We start from the raw sequence: 12,147 nt of genomic DNA, 5'->3' as shown, positions 1-12,147 counted from the left end.
CTCAGAATATAAAGAGTCTTCTGTAGATGTGGCGAGAAAAACGAACTCTTAAGGAATCACAGGCAAGTGCTTCAAGGCAAGTCTTACTTGTGGGAAAGTAGGTGTAAAACCTCCCGTCTGCATGGAGGTTTGTGGGAAAGAAACACGCTCTAATTCCTATATCTATAGTCGCTCTGAAACTTCCCGTTGGAGGTCTGCTTGTTTTTATATTATTTTATACATTTTAATGTATTCTCATTGTGTGTACACCTGTTTGAGTGTGTATATATGTATGTAACTGTGCACACACCACTGCATATATGTAGAGATTTCAGGAAAATGTGGAAAAAAACAATCCTCTTTTTCTACCATGTCTATGTTTCAGAGATGAATTTCAGGCACTCACCCTTGAGTGGCAAGTACCCTTACACAGTGATCCATCTCATACATTCCTTGAGCTTTACTTCTATTTATTCTCTGAAGATTACCTGTTCATTCATCATGTCAAAACTCACAGAGACTATGAAGGTGGTCATGCTGCAAGCCAGCATGAGAATAGAAAATGAAGCAACCAAAGTTTCAATGAACCATTGATATTTCTTATCATCCTGTTACTTTCATAGATGGATGTGGTTAAAACTCTCACCCCAAGTTCTACTAAGCACAGGTGCATTGAACTCAAAGAGACTGTAGCAGCATCTGTATGCACAGTGCCTGCAAGGTCTCTGACAGAAAGAGTCCAAGCAATGAGAGGGAAGGGGATAAATGCCCCTACCTTTAATTCAGAAATTATTTCCAGTCTCTAGCTTGGAAAGGAAAAAAAATGTTCTTCCATGTTTTTCCCATTTTTTGCATATCCAGTGATAAGGTATCACTGGGTATGCAAACCATGCTTAAATCTAAGCCTCTAGTTCAGCATTACCTGGCAAATGCAAATCAAACTTAATGACAATCTTGGAGGTTCTTTATGTAATAAAGTATTGGCAGAGTTCTTTAAAGAAAACATTAAGGGCCACTTGTTTATATATTATGGTTTCCACTTTTTTCTTTTTATGGGATTTCAGAGTGTTTGTGAACATGTATATCTCTGTGTCTACATGTGTATTTCTTGTGCTTTTTCTTTGGCTAATTTTATTCTGTTTGCTTTCTTCTATTCTGGTTCTTTTTTTTATTATTGTATCTTAATCATCATTATTATTATTATTATTATCATTACTAGTATCATTATTATTTAGATGCCTGCTTGTATTTTAATAAAGGGAGAAAGAAAAAGGTGTGAATTTGGGTGAGAGAAGAAATGGAGAGGATGTAGAAGGATTTGGGGGCACTGTAATCAGAATGTATTGAATGAAAAGATGTATTTTCAATTAAAAGTGTCTTCACAGAAATGTTGATCTTATTGTTTGTACAAAGGACTTAGAAACTTATTTTTTAAAGAATCATATTGTAAACAGAGGACAAGTATGAAAGTTTTTCATACTGAGAAGAGTTTCATTTTGAAGGTATTGTGAGGACCCTAGAGTTAATAATCAAGAACACAGAGCATGACACACAGCAGACAAAAGTACAAAGCACACACAAATAGACAGGTAGGCATCAAATTAGTGAATGTATGGACCATTTTCATGGAGCACAAATCCTCTCCCATTCTCCTTAAGAACAAAACAGAATCGCTGTTGTCTCCAAAGCCTTTGAGTAGGAATTCATCCAGTATCCTTTTTCTTCTATTTGATTAGAACTGACTCAACACTGCCAAGATTCCAGGACAGAAAAAGAGACACCCTCATCCACTTGGGCATGTGTGCTTCCAGGTAGTGTTACAGATGATCACATTCTTAGACAACTAAAATAGAGCACATCTATCCTAGTACAGTTCCGGAAGGCAGAAAGTGTGAAAATCTAGGGACTGGCTAGTTTTACTTGTGCCTGACACCTTGAATGGCAACCTGTAGGTTGTGAGTCCTTGTGATACTTTCATGGGAGTTGTCTAAAACTATCTTTATGTCAGATATTTATGTTAGGATTTATAACAGTAGGAAATTATAGTTATGAAGTAGCAAAAAAAAATATATTGAGGGGCTCACCATAGCTTAAGGAAGTATATATGTGAAGGAACTACAGCATTAGGAAGGTTGAGAACCATTCTCTGGAAGCTTGAAAACAGAAAGCGTTGTGTGCCTCACAGCCTGGGCTTGGCATCAGTATAAGACCTGCTTCTGACTCTGATCTTGGCTTCCTTTGGTTTCTTGTGACCATGTGGGGATAACCTAGATAGTATAGTAAAATGCCCTATCTGAGAATATGATCAGAATCCATCTTGTGAAACCATGTGCTATAGTATCATTAGGACAGGGCTGTCTTTGGAACCAGTACTACTCTGCATGCATGTGAGTGCTTTGGTGCTTTGCTCTCTTTCTTTCTTTCTTTCTTTCTTTCTTTCTTTCTTTCTTTCTTTCTTTCTTTCTTTCTTTCTTTCTTCCTTCCTTCCTTCCTTCCTTCCTTCCTTCCTTCCTTCCTTTCTTCCTTTTTTCCTTCCTTTCTTTCTTTCTTTCTTTTTTTCTGTCTTTTTTCTTTTCTTTCTTTTTTTTCTGTTTTTTTTTTTTTTTTTTTTTTTTTTAAGGCAGGTATTCTCTGTGTAGCACTCTGTCATGGAACTCATTCTGAAGATCAGGCTAACCTGGAACTCATAAATTCGCCTGTCTCTGCCTACCAAGTGTAGGGATTAAGGCTTGTATCACCACACCCAGCGTCTTTGATTTTTATTCTGGTATTAACTTATTGTTCCCAAGGTTGTTTATTTAATTTCATTGTTTTATTTTACTCTTTTCTTTTCTTTTCTTTTCTTAAATATTTTCTATTTTTACATTTCAATTTTTTTCCTGGTTTCCCCTTCGAAAACCCACTATCCCATCCCACCTCCCCCTACTCACCAATATAACCTCTCCTGCTTTCCTGTCCTGGCATTCCCTTACACTGTGGCATGGGGTCTTCCAGGGCCATGCTTCTATTCTCCCACTAGTGTCCAACTAGGCCATCCTCCCATACATATGCGGCTGCAGCCATGGGCCCCTCCCTGTGTATTATTTGGTTGGTCTTTTTTTTTTAATTGTATATTTTTTTAATTTACATTTCAAATGTTGACCTCTTCCCCAGTTTTCTACTTTCCCAGAAACCCCCTGTCACATCCCCTGTGCCCCTGATTCCATGAGCATATTCCTCCACCTGCGCACCCACTCCCACCTATCAGTGTGGTGGTTAGCAAGGTTACTTCTCTGTCTCCTCATCATTCAACATCATATTGCAGATCCTGCGGCTGATGGGGAAAAGATGTCCAGATTCTGGGCATTGCGGGGCACCCTCCAGGACATCAATTTCAAGTCACATGTGGGTAAATCTTCCTCAAAATCATCTTGTCCGGTTCATAGCTGTCAGCTGGCTCTTTAGTACCTCGGCCAATACTGAGGTGTCTGCTGTCTGCACAAGCACTGCCCACTTCACTTTGAGGAGCATCTGTGCCAGAAAGTCAGGGTTGAACTCCACAGGGTTGATGAGGATTTCGGTGGCCTACAGGTACAGATGGAAAACATGCATGCCCAAGCTCCGCACATGTGAGTTTAGGAGATTGTAGGAAAGCAATTTCATGTGTTCTGCACATTGGTTTTCTGCACAGGACTAATTTTTTTTCATTAATTTTGTGATTTATTTACATTTTATATGATAGCTCAATTCCCAGGTTGCCTTCAACAAATCCCCATCCCATCCACCCTTTCCTCCCTTCCCTTTGAAAAAAGGCTTAGTTTGTGTTAATCTTCTACATTGCACTCCATCACTGAGAGAAATCAAGGCAGGAACTCATGTCGGACAATAGGAAGGGCAAATGGATAAAGGCTACTTATTTGCTGGCTTTCTCAGCACAGTTTTCTCAGCTTTTCTTCTTACAAAATATATAAGCTACTTTTAACTTTTATTTTAATAACATTATATATACATTAATGTACATATACATTATTAGAGTGTTTTGCTTGGGTGGATTTCTGTGGGCCTTGTTTGTCCAAGGTTCACAGACCATTAGAGGGAACATGGTCCTTTGATACTGGAGCTACACATGAGCTGCCCCCTGAGTTCTGGGATTCAAACCCTGGCCTTCTAAAAGAGGAGCCAGTGCTCTAAAACACTGAGTCATCTTTCAAGCCCCACCCTCAGCTTGCTTTCTTATTTATTTTATCAACATCTTTGAAGGGATAGCGCCACTCACTGTATACTGGATCCTCTCCCATCAACTGTTAATCAGGAAAATGTCCAATAGGCAAACCAGACCCAGAAAGACACAAAATGCCTGCTTTCACTTATGTATGGAATTAGCTTCTAAGTTTTATTCATGTGTGTGTTTCATTTAGAGTAAGAGAGATGTGCTATCTAGTATGGGATCATGAAGGAGGAGGAGATCTTCTAAGGAAAGGGAAATAGAGTACAGTGGTATAAAGAATAAAAAAGAAACTACTAAAGAATGGTTAATTTGGGAGTGAATCTCAGGCAAGCCTCTGACACTAGACAGTTCATAAAACCCTAGTTGAAATTTTGCTATTTTTAATTGTGCTAAATGAACACATCAGTATAATGACTTCTAATGAATCCTAATTGCTCTACCCATATGTTTATGTATATTACTCAGCCTTCATCGGAGGTGACTCTTCTACAGAAGGCGGTAATAAACAAAGATAGCCACAACTTGACAATCCACAGAGAGTGAGATACTTGGAATGTTAGGGCTTAAAGAGGATTTCTTCATCAAGCTCTCCCTTTCAAGGTTCAAGAATCTATGCAAAGATGAGTCAGAAAGACAATTCTGATCAGAGGTGTAGGTGATGGATAGTACCAATGAGTTGTATCATGGGTATTCCATGTTCTTTATTTAATATCTACTTAACAGTGAGTGCATATCATTTGTAGTCTTGTTTTAGGGTGAGATGTTCTATAGGTATCTGTTAAATTCATTTGGTTCATAACTTCTATATGTTTCACTGTGTCTCTGAGTTGAATGGTAGGGAGGTAAAGAAGGGAAAGAATTTGTTAAAACCATATTATATGAACAAAATTTAAATGATTTTTTTTTTAAATCCCAACAAGCATTCCTATAGACCCATCTAATGTAGGCAGATCCTATTTGATGTTTCCTCTTCATAAGTGACTATAGGTTTTTGACTAGTTGGCATAAGATTACTAGCACAATCAGATTAACATAAAGCATTTCTTATCATGTCTAAAACCATCACACCAAGGGACTAAGATAATCTCTGTACATTCCATTGTTTAAATGTCAGAAAGACATGAGTTTTTACAGTGTGTCTCAGCTTTAAAGTGTAAATCCTGAAAGGATGGCCATGGTCATCCTTCCTACTCCCTGCTTTGAGCCACTACTTCCTGCTCTGTGGTACTACAAAGACTTCATTGCTAACCAGGTACCACTGTGACACAGATATCTTGAAGTCACAGAGTGGACAAGCATCCTTGGAGATCTAGATGCTGATGAGAACACTCTTATACCACCTCTGCCTTCACAATGTACTTCTTAAGATGGGAACATAGTGGGACTGACATGGTGGAAGAAATTCTTTAAAGTCCAGCACATTTCTCAATAGAAATCTCCTGATTTTCACATGGACCGCATATGTTACTCTTTGAAGTCAACCTACACTTTCCTGTTTCTTGTGCAAAGCATTAGAGATGTCAATTAAAGCTAGACTTTTGAAATATATTGATAAGTCTGCCTTATCTTCATATTCCCTGCCCTTAATTATAGGAACCACGCTAAGACTAGATGTCTGAGCCATTCTCACTGACAGTTTTCCTGGTAAACATTTGAAAGAAAGAAATTCTTCTATGGCCCAACTAATCTAATCAGGGATGGCACCCACAAGGGGGCAGAATTCAGTGTGTTCTAGACATCTTTTGAGCCACAAGTGTACTGATCCCCCTCCCCCACTTCCCTTGCTATTACAGATGAGCAACCTAAATAGGGGACAAGTAAGCCCTGCTGATACCAGAATATCTAATTGGAAAACCCTTACAAGAAAGACCAGTTTCCCTCCACTCTCAGAATAAAAAGTAAGGATTGGGCTCACAGTGATAAGCACTTTCTGACTAGTTTTGAGAGAACAGGCTGCTCCAAGGTCCAAATTTCCGACACACCAAGTAAATGAAATATCTGTACGATCAGAACTTCAAACCTAAAATTTCAATCTCTTTAAAATATTCATCTCTTTTAAAATCCAAAGTATTTTTGCAATTAAAAGTCTCTTAACTGTAGGCTCCACTAAAACAGTTTTTTCCTTCTGTCCAAAGGAAAGACAATGACGAAAAAGGGAACAGAGAATGAAGGAAAGATCATCCAGAGACCATCTCACATAGGTACCCATCCCATCTGTTTTGCAGACATCAAAACCCCTCACTAGTTCTAATTCCAAGAAACAATTGCTGACAGTAGCTACAAATGGCTGTTCCATGAGAGCTTCTACCAGCACCTGACCAATACAAATGCAGGTATTCACATCTGGCTGAATCCAGGAACTATAATAGTGTAGATAATGGAAGGACTGAAGCAGTTGAAGGGAATTGTAACCTCAAAGGAAGAACAGTATCAACTAATTGGACCACTCAGAGCCCCCAGAGAATAAACCACCAGCCAAAGAGTGGAGTGTCCCATGGCTCTAGATACATATCTTGCACAAAATGGCTTTATCTGAGGGAGGGGAGTCCCTTGGTCCTGTGTAGGATTGATGCCCAAGAATAAGGGGATGCTAGAGTGGTGAGGAAGGAGAGTGTGAGTGGGTAGAGGATCAACCTCATAGAAGTAAAATGGAGTATGGAGAGGATAGATGGGATGGGCGGTTTGTGGAGGCGTGACATGGAAGGGGATATCATTTGACATGTATATGAATTATAAAATAAAAAATAAACAGAGAAATAAACCCTACCAAAACTAAAATGAAATAAGAGCATACTGTTTTATTTCCACTAAAAAACCCCTATAACTATAGCATCTTTAGGGGTTTTGTGTCAATTCGGTCTTGTATATGGTTGTATATAGTTTATAGTTTTCTCAGCTGAGTAGGAATTTTGGCTGCCTTCTTCCTTTTGAAGCTTGAATCCATGGAAGTTTGTTTGTTACCATGGAAGTTAGTTTTTAAAAGGGAGGAATTGAGGTCAATTTCAGCTCAAAGATTTTATGGCTATTTCTAAAGCTCATGATATTTCAGCTTTAACTGGGGTTTTAACTTTCACCTCTGGTGTAATCAAGTGTACTATTATATTTTTGCACTTAATCACACACACACAAATCTATGGCCTAGTAATGACATGGGATGATAAAACCAAAATGAACTATAATGATTCCAATAGAAACATGAAAGTACAATTTGGAAAGAAAAGTTCTTCCAAGTGTGTGTATATGGTTGTGATCCTATGAAGACATTGTTCATACACATATTTTTAATCCTCTTAATCTTACTCCTGTGTAATAAAAATTAAATTAAGTTATATGGTATCAAATGCCTTTATAAAACAATTATCGAAGGTGTATGGGTTGAAGCAATTTTCAAAAATAGAGTTCATTGCAAAAATTCATATAAGGATGATTATTTGATATTTATTTATATTTTGGGACTGTATTTAATTGATGATTAATTTCTTCAGGAGTAGGGTTTGGAGTGCATGCACTTATGAAATGTTAGGTGAACAATATAGAAATATTCTTGTAAATCTTTATTATAAATCAGTGAAAAATCTAATTATTATTATGATGATGTAGTGTTAAGACTTATGAAGTAGATGGAAGATAAAATTAAGAGAATATAATTGTGTTTTATTGTTTATTATGAAGAAAGCAGTTATAAAAAATAATGATTTTAAAAGCCCATCGTTTAATAAAATTGGGTTTATTTTTTTGGATGAATATTGTGCATTGTGGTAAAGCAAAACATAATCCACTCTTCAATCATGAATGCTTTTTATTGTTGATTACATGAGTGAGTTACATTCTAAAATTAGTTAAGATGAGTAGTGTTTAACTAGGTTGAGGTTTTTACTTAGGACACATGTCTGTGAATATAGCAAATAGACAGAATGAAATAGGAAATTAATCATATCATTTTCAAGGAAGTTATTTGCTAATATTTTCATGTAGAGGGACAATGAAGATTCTTGGCTAGTAATTTCTCTTCATTTTTTTTACAAACAAAGAACAGTAAATTTACCTGTATGGTACAGATTTCTGATGTTTATTATTGGAATTCCAACTGTTCTTGTCAGTTTCATATATACTTCTTTCATTTCTTCAGTAAGATTTGTTCCTTTTGCTATATTTAAGGGGGGAAAAGATAAACGTGATAGCCCAGAGAACTTGCCTCAAGTGTTTATTCATCGAACTTTCCAAGGGAAAATCCTTCTGCAAGCTCCAGCCTACTGTGTTCATGCTAGTCATGAAAATCTTAACAAAACTGTGTCACAGAACAGAGGACACACCCAGAATTTATCACTATATTTCTTTTTCTGCTCCTAGTAAATTGATATCTTGCAAGGTGATTTTTCTGTATTTTATTTTATAAACTTATTTAGCAGTTAAACACCATTCAGGACTTGTCAATGATTTCTGTGAAATTTCCAAAAGTGAAATATTAGGACATTCATGATACTTCTTTCTCTCATGAAAAATCTAACACAAAATATATGTGTCACAAAACCAAAGACACAGTAATTCAGTGAAATGATCACTTAGCAAAGATCATTCACAGATTTGCCTGTCTTATGGACCTAAATAATTTTCAAACCATTACATATAATGTTGACAATATTAAGTTTTAGGAAAATTAAATCAATTAGATTACAGATATGACCAAAGGAAAATATTAATAACTTTTGTGTTTTTTTATGGATATAAATTCTACTGAATGATGGTAAATATTTCCTGCAAAGTTACATGATCCTTATTGGCATTAATGTGATAGCAGAAATGATGGATAACACTTTAAATGATACTCTGTTATGTTTTCATACAGGAGAATTTTGACCTCTGAAAGTCTCCACACATTATTTGACTCAGAAAGATACAGACATCCACATCCAAATTTTGGATGGTGCATGGGGACTCTTATGGAAGTAAATGGGAAAGAAATGCAGGCCCCAAAGGGGATAGAAACAAAAGAGGAAGGTGGAGAGAGTCAACTAACCAAATCCTCAGTGCTCTCAGAATTGAACCAACCAAAGAACATAGAAGGGATGACTCTAGGACTCTCTGCTCATATGTAGCAGATTTGCAGCTTCACTTTCCTGTGGGTCCTGAACAACAGGAAAGGGGCTATCCCAAAAGCTGTTGCTGAATGTCAGATACATTCTGCCAGCTGGGCTTCCTTGACTGGCCTCAGTGGGAAATGAAGCACCTAGCATCACAGATACTAGAAGTGACAGGTTGGAATGGATACCCAGAAAATATGGTACATTACACAGTTTCACTCAGATATTAAAAACAGTGACTTCGTGAAATTCATACGCAAATAGATGGAACTTGAAAATAGCATCCTGTTTTGAGGTAACTCAGTCACACACACACACACACTCACACTCTCACTCACACACACACACACACACACACACACACACACACACACACACACACAATTTGAACTCACTGATAAGTGGTGGATGTTAGCCCCAAAGTTCCGAATAGGTAAGATGCAATTCACAGATCATATGAAGTTCAAGAAGGATGACCAAAATATGGATGCTTAAGCAATTCTTAAAAAAGGGAACTAAATATTCAAAGGAAGAAATATTAAGACAAAATGTGGAGCAGAGACTGAAGACCATACAGCGACAGCACCACCTAGGGATCTATCCCATATACAGTCACCAAACCCATACTCTACTGAGGTTACCAAAAAGTGCTTGCTTACAGGCGCCTGATATAGCTGTGTCTTGAGAGGCTCTGCCAGAGAATCACAAATACAAAGGTGGATGCTCACAGACAACCTTTGGACTGAGCATAGGATCCCCAATGAAGGAGCTAGAGAAAGGACCCAAGGAGCTGAAGGGGTCTGCAGCCCCATATGAGGAACAACAATATGAACCAACCAGTACCCCCAGAACTCTCAGGGACTAAACCACCAACCAAAGTGTTTACATGGAAGGACCCATGGCTCCAGCTGCATATGTAGCAGAATTTGGCCTTGTCATGTATCAATGTGTGTGGAGCCTCTTGATCCTGTGAAAAATTGATGACCCAGTGTAATGGAATGCCAGTGTGGGAAGACAGGAGTAGACGGGTGGGTGGGTGGGAGGGTGGGTGGAGAGCTCCCTCTTGGAGGCAGGGGAGGGGGGTGGGATACGAGGTTCCGGACAGAGAGACCTGAAAAGTGGAAAATATTTTATATGTCGCTAAAGAAAATATTCAATAAAAGAAAAAGAAAATAATGTGTAATTTACCTTTTTTTGTTGATGTTTCTTGAAAAATTTCCATGGCAAATTTTAATAATTTTTCTTATTTAAGCTTGATGCCAATTCCCCCACCCTTTTCAATTTGTTGAGATATTTTGTCTTTCTTGCTTGTATAATATGGTGTAGTTGCTAAGTTTTGCTAGGATTGGCCATTTCCATTAATGCCTCCACTGAACAGTGATCTTTACCAATTATATGGCAGTTACTTTTCCTGTTTTGATGACTTTATTATATGAGACATGGTTTGGAGATGAAAGAGATAATGTATTTGCTTTCCTTGTTTTATAGGAAGGGAATAACATGTGAAATGCAAATAAATTAAATAACCAATAAAAAAATCAAAGAAGTCCAGATTTGTTTCTCAAGTAGAGAATATATATGCTCCAGAAATGGAAGATATTTGCAGTAGATGCCAAGAGGCAAATGTTGGTGGACAATTTTTTTTTTCCATGAAGAATCACCAGCTGCCAATTCATCAATGATTTTGATATCCAAAATTAGTGAGAGTGAGTAGAGGGTGAATAATTAAAATGCAATCAAGATTTGGATACTGTAATTACTTTTGTATTACAGCCAAATCTCTCTCAGCTTCAGCTGATAATTTTCTCAGACAATTTATTCCTCATGAACACATAACATTTGAAAGAAATTCCTTAGCTCTTTAGTAGTTTACTCAATTATGGTTCAAAGCCAGTTCTATGCCCCAGCACGTTTGAAAATGCTTAATAGTTTATAAATGATATCTCCTGGATTTTTACTTTCTGCCTGCAAAGTTCCTGCAAACCTATCTTATGTCTTAGATAACTGACAGCATACCCTCTTTATATATCATCATGTGCAATTCCTTATTACCATTTGGTAAAATCCTAGCTACTTAATAATTTATCTCTATGGTATTTCTGTCTAATCAACCATTAAATATCATCCACATAATGGTAAATTTCAGACTGCAGAAACTGTTTACAAATTACTTATTATAACAGTTCTTGAGCAAAATATTTATATAGGTTGAATATTTTTTTTTACGGTTCTTGAATCAGTTAACATTTTCCCTTTACTTTAATTGTTTTTGTAAGAAACAAACTATCTATGGGCTCATAGATTCTTCAATGTGTTCAGCATTTACCTCATTCTGTAACAGCTCTTCTAGTATCTTACATCCTGATGATATTAATGGCAATTGTTCTACCCACAGATGTTTTTCAGTTAACAATTTTAAAGGTAGCACCATTTGATTTTTTGGGAAGGCCAACAGCTGTTGTGGCATTTTAATGGTCATTCTGAGCAGTCAGTAAATTTTCTTGATAATAGATTTTAATATTTTACTTCAAAGCATTTTTTATTTTATGGCATCCTCCTGAGATTGCAGAAATGTTTATCCCTGTTTTCCATTCCATATCCCTGCCAAATTCCCATCTCTTATATCCACTTGAGATTTTAATTTTTCTATTTTTCTTTCTGGCTCTATAATCTTAGATCAAACTTGCAGTTTATTTTCCCAAAATGGAGCACCAATTCCTAGAAGTTGAATATCTACTTCTTTAAAAGCCCAATCTAGATGCTACGGTTTAGGTGAATTTAATTTTACACCTGTTCCTGTGTCTACTAAATCTTCTATTTCAATATCATTTATTGGTATTTTTAGCTTTGGTATCTTAGCATTTATCGGAGTTTGTTACA

At 36.9% G+C, this 12,147-nt stretch overlaps 1 pseudogene; it reads right to left on the bottom strand.

The window, feature by feature from the left end:
- Positions 1 to 3,243: 3,243 nt before the first annotated feature.
- On the bottom strand, positions 3,244 to 3,621 carry LOC146999731 (multifunctional methyltransferase subunit TRM112-like protein pseudogene; annotated as a pseudogene).
- Positions 3,622 to 12,147: the final 8,526 nt, after the last annotated feature.

Source organism: Mus caroli, unplaced genomic scaffold (assembly GCF_978045245.1).
Source record: "Mus caroli unplaced genomic scaffold, Mus_caroli_1 scaffold_44, whole genome shotgun sequence".
Lineage (NCBI taxonomy): Eukaryota > Metazoa > Chordata > Mammalia > Rodentia > Muridae > Mus > Mus caroli.
The sequence above is the reverse complement of the archived record's forward strand: the minus strand, read 5'-3'. Positions and strand labels throughout refer to the sequence as shown.